Raw genomic sequence first — 7,819 nt, 5'->3', positions numbered from 1 at the left:
TATTATGATATTTGAGAAGACTCAAATAGATGGTGAAGGTTTATTTATAAAAAATATTATTATTATTATTATTATAATGATATTTTAATTAACATTTTTATTAAAATATCATATTTACATTACAGGTATTCTTTGACTGGTTTATTCAGGTGCTGATCTAGAAATTTTTCATCGGGGAGGGGGGATGGGTTGTTAAAACATATACGTTTATAGTTAATCGATGGGTTGTTCAAAAGTGATGGTTAAGGATAAGTTTTTGAAAGGTAGGTCAAACTAAAAGGTCAAAGGGTCAAAGTTGATGGTTTCTTAAGAAAGGTTTAATGTAACAAGGATAACATTTGTGTAGTATGAAAACCTTAGTCCTTACCGTTCAAAAGTTAAGACCAAGGTTAAAGTTTTTTTTCATAAGTACGGAGTTCTCCAAGGTCAAAAGGTCAAAGTTTTTAGTATCCAATGAAAGGTCATGCTAAAAAAAATACATATGTGAAGTATGAGAGTACTAGTATATACCGATTGAAAGTTATGGCCAAAGTAAAAATTTGGCATTTTTGTGTAAAATGGGACAAACTCCAAGGTAAAGGTCAAAAGGTCAAATTTGGTGGTACCCAAAGTAAGGTCTTGTCACAAGGAATACACATATTAAATATGAAAGTCATAGCTCCAATAAATGAAAAGTTATGGTCAAGGTTAAAGTTTTTGTGGATAAACAGACCGCCAGATAGACAGACAAACATACAAGCAGACACGATAAAACTATATATCCCCGAATCTTCGATTACGGGGACATAAAAAGAAATGGTCTTCAATTAACTTTTAATATTATGATACAGTATAAAGAAGACGTTACTAAAATGAAAATGTTTGTTCTAATTTTCATATTAAATTCTCTTAAAAATGTACTCAGAACTACGTAAAAGAGTGGAGTAAAACAAGAATTAAGAAATGTGATGAACAATTTATGCTAAATCAAAAGGTTATGTCTACATGTATAGTTTTTGCATCAGAATGTGTATTTTACTAGCCCATAGCTTTACAGAGCGTATTTTTAGGTTTTATACCCCACCCCCTTACTTATTTAGGAGGAAGTCGATCGTCAAAAAAAGCAACAACAACAAAAATAATAATAACCCTACGTTTATTTTTCTATAAGGAGGGAATTAAAATAAGCTTAAATCAATTTACTATTCTACTAATTTTCAACTGTTGTTACTTTGCCACAATACTTTCAAGTATACTTCCACCAAAATTTAAAGTATGCTTTAATCATGGCGAAGTAAATTATGTTATGAAAGTACTTGTGTGAAGGCTTAACTTTATTTCAATGTTCTATCTAGAGCCTCTTTCAGTATTAATATTTAAAGGTATAGAGTTTTATTTATATTTTTGCTTTTCATTTATTTTATTTTTTTTATTTATTTATTTTTTTTTGTTTTGTTTTGATTTAACGTAATGTTCTTTTTTGGGGGAGGGGGGATAAAATGCGTGAATTACTCGAAGCAAGAACAAGTATAATATACAGTATATTTTTCCCTTTCACCTGTTATAAACTTTGTATTACTTTTAAGGGGGTCATTTTTCAATGGGGGTCAATTTTTTATAGGACTAACATATAAAATAATGACCCCTGGGACTCTTTTTCTACAAAAAATATTTTTTTCTATGGGTGGGGGTCATTTATTGTCGTTGAAAAATGACCCCCGGTCATTATTCGATGGGGGTCATTATTCGTCATTACACCGGGCATAATTTGTAATTAAACAAGATGAAAATTCATATTTTAAATTGTCATTTCTAATGAAAAATTAAGAAATGCAGTCGCTAATATGAGAGTTTTTTCTTATCAGACAAAGAAAATTTCTTTCAGAAAACGGTAATTTGCATGTTCATGGCCTCTTCTTTAAAATAATGTCAATATAAATATCGGGACAACTTTTCGTGTAATTTCAAATTAAATGGATCTAGCTCCATGAAGTTTGTCTAAAGTAGTAAAAACGTTTTCTAGATCTTGACCCTGAAGCATATGAACCAGAATTTATACGTGAAAAGAAGAAAACACTCGTTGTGTTGCATTCAACTCGTTATTTATATATATCGACGACGTATATTTGTCAATTAACAATAGTTATTTCCATCCTCGATATGATATATCCCGTATAAATAAAAGATATAAAAGATACCACGGAGTTGGGCACATCTGTTTCATATTAAGACATGATTCTTGAAAAGGATGGGGATGGTTATCTAAAAAATAATCTTTATGACAAACGAATGACTTTATCTTTTCAATTGTCAATTTCATTAATTATGCAGAAATATATACCTTCATTACCTGCATACGGATATTATCTCTCTCAGTTGATTAGGAACGCATGCAAGAGCACGCTCTACTTGTGAATAATTTTTAAAACGAGGTAAGTTATTGACAACCCAAGTTGCTTAAAGATAAATAATGCCCACGAATGAACACGAATTAAATTTGAACAGCGTTCAGTTTAATGAGATTTAGTTTAATCACCTTCCCCGCAGTCACGCATATACCATTTCCTATTTCTAACGCAAAATCACGCATATACCGTCTCCCCACAATCACGCATTTCTCACGCACTTTAAAAAGTACATTTAAAATTTTGGGGCATGTGTAATGGCAAAATTAAGTCAAATGTCACATGTCAGTGGTCAGCTATAAGAACTTGTACTATTTTTGAGTAAAAAACTAAGGGGGATTGTGTTAATCGCTAAAATGTGTGTACAAACACTATGGCATTACATAACGTCAAGTGAATCTTCTGTGTTTTGCAAATGACGTCATAATAGCCTAATTGACGCTCTGACTGTAGAAGTAAAATTTTAATTCGCATTATTTTACTTCACTTTAGCTGTCGTGTGAATGCAATTTAGTTCAAATTATTTTACTTTGCATTAGTTTACTTCGCATTAATTTACTGCGAATTAAGCTCGTCGTATGAGCAGGGCATTAGTTTTGTTTAAAGTCATCATTTCGCAAGTTCTATGTCGATACAATAACCCTGCCAGCAAATACAATTTATCATCAGGTGAAATACTGACTAACGTTTTCCATATTTACTGTAGAGCCATCATTAACACACTGAACTGTAGACGTATTTTTTCCCGTTTTTTCTCAATCAAGACAAGGAACACACGACGGGTGTGACCGTTTTGTAGGGGATGCTTACTCCTCCATGGCACCTGATCCCACCTCTGATGTTTTGGAGTTCCATGATTGCTCCAGCTCCTATTTTGTATTGTTAAATTGGAGTAGTATAAGGGGCCTAGATAGCCGGGTCAACTGAGTGCACTTTTTATGCAAATGAGGTCAAAAAATGGTGGATTTTGATTGGTTGGGAGGATAAGGGGGTCAAGGGAGTGCATCCCCTGGGGGGGATAGGAGGTAAACTGAGTGCAGTCCTAACCCCCTAAATCCTCTAACTCTATCCCATAACATTAACCCCCTAGCCCTAACTAACCCTAACCTTAACCCTAACCCTAGCCCCCCTAACCCTAACCTTAACCCTAACCCTAATCCCCTAGCCCTAACTAACCCTAACCCTAACTAACCCTAACCCCCTAGCCCTAACTAACCCTAACCCTAACTAACCCTATCCCCTTAACCCTAAACCCCTATCCCTAACTAACCCTAACCCTAGCCCCTAACCCTAACCCCTAACCCTAACCTATTCCCTAAATACGGGGCGCTTACACTGTGTTTACATTATACTATACGTTGGTACTACGATTTTTGGCAGCGACTCAAAAGAATGTCATTATGACGTCACGCTTTCATTCACAGTCTAGCCAGCCTAACCAGTTCAAACTGGTTTTACTGAAAACAATAACAAAATAACAAAAGACAGATTAGAACAAGGCAATTTTTATTCAGAATGAAAAAAAATACATCCAATTACATTTTCTTTTTCTTCTGTCCCTCGTCATACCTAAGACGTAAACAAAGGTAGTGACTGTTCCTTCGCCAAGCGCTCGGCACTAGAAGTGAAAGTCACGGGTCTTTCGGATATGACCTTAAAAACGTAGGTCCCGTGTCACGGTAGGCGTTGGCACGATAAAGAACCCTCACTGCTCAATGGCCCTGAGTGCCGAGTATAGGTCTAAATTTGAAGCCCTTCACCGGCATCGGTGACGTCTCCATATGAGTGAAAAATTCTCAAGAGGGACGTTAAACAATATACAATCAATCAATCAATCTTCTGTCCCTTATCACATATCAGGGGTAGTTTCCTCTTGGTTTCCTGAGGTTTTTTTTCTTCAGTTTTTTGTATGTCTTTTACCAATACGTAGCATGGATCCATCTGTTTAATTTTCTTACTCTCTCCTGATCCCCCTGGTCCTTCTTTTTTCTGATTAGTGGTTCCCTCCCTCTCATTTTTTTGTCTTTCCTGTTAATGACTTTGTGATTGGGGATAATTGGGCACTAATGTAACAAAATCCACTGCTGTTGTAACATTTCAGTTTATCCAACTTATTATCAAGATCACTCACCTTGGTGTTCAATTTATTCACCTTGTTATCAAGATCATTCATCTTGGTGTTCAGTTGATTCATCTTGTTATCCAGACCAGACAGCATGCTAACAATTCCATCCAAAGTTGTATTTAAGATGCTCATATCTTCTTTATTCATGTCTTCAGGAAAATTATACATGTCCAAATTCAAATCCAAATCCACTGCATCCTTTATTAACTCTGTCATGGGAGCTCCTACATATCCTTCAGGTGTTACATAATACTGGGGATTTTCTGAAGTATTCATCATTGCTTCTATTTTTTTCACCTCTGTCCAGTTTTGAAAAATATCAACTAAGACTGATCTTTAAATTTTACAGTTTTTTGCTTTATATACCTGCTGTGGGGCCGTGTGCACCTTTTACTTGGCTTTTTATACCTGTTACATCATCTGTAAGGACCGTGTGCAAAAAAATAGGGCTGTGTGCACGTTTTACCTGCGTTTTCTATACCTGTTGCATCACCTGTAAGGGGGTCGTGTGCAAAAGAAATATACGTTTTACCTACGTTTTATACGAGGGTGGGGTATAAAATGAGAATAAAAAGTAAAAAAATTAATTTTTACTGTGACAGGACATAGATGCGATGAAAGAAAAGTATGTATTCAATACGGAATGAAATACCTGGAAATTTCACACAGGTTAAGAAAATCAGTGACTTTTAATACCAAACCTCAAAAATCAAAATCTACGAATTACTAGGCCCCACCGAAGACCAGAGAGGTCCCCCTGGATGCAATGAGTAGCAGATCGAAATACAATTCCGGAGGATTTTTTTTTAAAGAAATAAAAAAAAAATAAAAATCATGTAATACTACATCACTGTTATGTTATTATATGACGTCATCTTTTATACACTCGGGTTCGGGTTTCCCCCTTCAATTTCGCTTTCTCACTGTGGTGGGCGTGTTTACCAAAAGCGATTTTTTTGTGTTAGCCAATCACATTTGATCACATGATTGGATTGTTGATGTTTTGCCGTGATTGAACTATCGTCTGCTATTGTGCTTAAATACAGACCCTCCCAGCATACATTATCATTCCTTCGTGGCTGATTTTTTGGATTACAAGAAAAAAATAAGTGGAAAGAAGAAGAAGAAAGACGGCCCAGCAATTTCAAGAAGTTTATCGCCTTATCCCGGGGATTGCCATCGAGACCTTGGTTATCGTGAGGAGAATCAATACCGGGGAGGAGCTCTCCAGATATAATTTCATGCAAGTACAGGTAAATACTGAGCTAGACTACCATCGTCGGAGGGGACACCCATATACAAGGGTCAGAAGCAGACAAAGAAGAAGACAACCATCGAGATCGCCACCGCCGCCCAGACCTGCTGCTGCTACAACCCCCCAGTTTAGAGCGAGGAACGAGGGCCGCATTCCCACCTGGGGGTTCAGGGTCCCCCAACAGTCCATCCTCTGTACATTATGTTTATCGGAGGGGGAACAAAATAATTTTTGTTGCAGTAGGTGCATCCAGAGACCGGCGTGTCTGCTGTGCACAGCTAGACTCATAGAGGAGAACCTGCCCTGCCCCCTCTGCAGGAACCATAACCGTCTCCTGGTTCCTTTGTCCCGGAGACCTCAGTTTGACCCGCACTCTTCATCTGATGAAGACGACGAATCTTTAGGCCGGATGGTGAAGGAGCTCCTGGCAGCGTAGGCGAGCCACCTGGACTCCCAGTTTGAATCCAAAATTCAAAAAAAAAAAAAAAAAAAAAAAAAAAAAACAACTAAACCAACAAAAATAACAAAAAAGGCCCATTTAAGGGCCGCCCAATTGTTTAGAAAAGATGCCTTCTGTACAGTCATATGAGAAACGTGTTGTGTGTCTTAGAAAAAAAAAAGATGATCTTTTTTTTTCTAAAATACAGTCAAAGAAACGATTGTATCTTAGAAAAAAGAGGATCTTTTTAAAAAATACAGTCAAAGAAAAAAAAACGAAACGTTCTGTGTGTTCAAAAAAGATTACCTTCTGTACAGTGGGTAAAAAACAAGAAACATTGTGTTTCTCTCAAGTTATAACACCAGGTCACTTTTTAAAATTTTTATAACTTTTTTTTAACATTAACTTTTTTTAAACTTTTAAATTTTTTAACTCTTAAATTTTTTAACTTTTAAATAATAATAATAATAATAACTAGATACGATCTCGTTGCAAGCAACGAGTGGTTCTTCCGTCCGATTCTTGATGAGATGAGATAAGACTTTTGATTGAGATTTTCATTCTAAAATAATGATTTTCCATAATCTCTAAAGAGACATTGAACATTAAAAACTTAAGAAATTCGACTTTTGGCCCTTCACGGCCCCTAATATTAGAAATCAGCCCTTTTTTCTTAATATAATCTTAAAGCTCTCAGGATTTTGATCATATTTTGTTCAACAAGTATTCAGAGATTCTTTTTCGTTTTTAAGTTATTTGCAAAGGAAATATATAGGGACCAATCCTTCAACTCCTAAATAGGGACGTTTAGCGAAAAATGAATTGTTGCATATTGTTCAGAACATGATTTTGAACATCCTTTGTACAATATTACGTATCAAAATATTCCCAACTTTTGAGATCTAAAGCGTCAAAGATTTAGCATTTTGGCCCCTTATGGCCCCTTAATATGTAACATACAAAATCTAAATTATAATATATAGCTGTAGATTGCTGAGATTCACATTTTTGCTTCAGTAATATGTTACAAAATATTGACTGCTAAAGAGTTACCGATTGAAGACTTTTAGCCCCTCTTGACCCCTAATTTGAGTGCCTAACCCTTTTTTCTTGATTTCTTCTTAAAGCTCTTAGGATTTTGAACACCTTTTGTTCAACAACTATACAGAGATTATTTTTCACTTTCGAGTTATTTGCAAAAGAAATATTTAGGGGCCAACCCTTCAACTCCTTAATGGGGACGTTTTGGGAAAAATGAAAGGTTGCATATTGTTCAGAACATGATTTTGAACATCTTTTGTACAATATTACTTATCAAAATATTTCTCATTTTCGAGATATAAAGCGTCAAAGATTGAGCATTCTGGCCCCTTGTGATCCCTAATTATGTATCATACGGCATAAAAATCATAATAAATAGTTGTAGACTGTTTAGAACAACATTTTTGCTTCAGTAATGTATTACAAAATACTGACTGCTAAAAAGTTATCGATTGAAGACTGTTGGCCCCTCTTGGCCCCTAATTTGAGTGTCCAGCCCCTTTTTCTTGATTTCATCTTAAAGCTTGTTGGATTTTAAACACTTTTTGTTCAATAACTATTCAGAGATTCTTTTT

Source organism: Saccostrea cucullata, unplaced genomic scaffold, assembly GCF_032062105.1.
Source record: "Saccostrea cucullata isolate Sc308-1 unplaced genomic scaffold, CSIRO_AGI_Scuc_v1 ctg2796, whole genome shotgun sequence".
Classification (NCBI taxonomy): Eukaryota; Metazoa; Mollusca; class Bivalvia; order Ostreida; family Ostreidae; genus Saccostrea; species Saccostrea cuccullata.
This window is presented reverse-complemented; position numbering follows the sequence as displayed.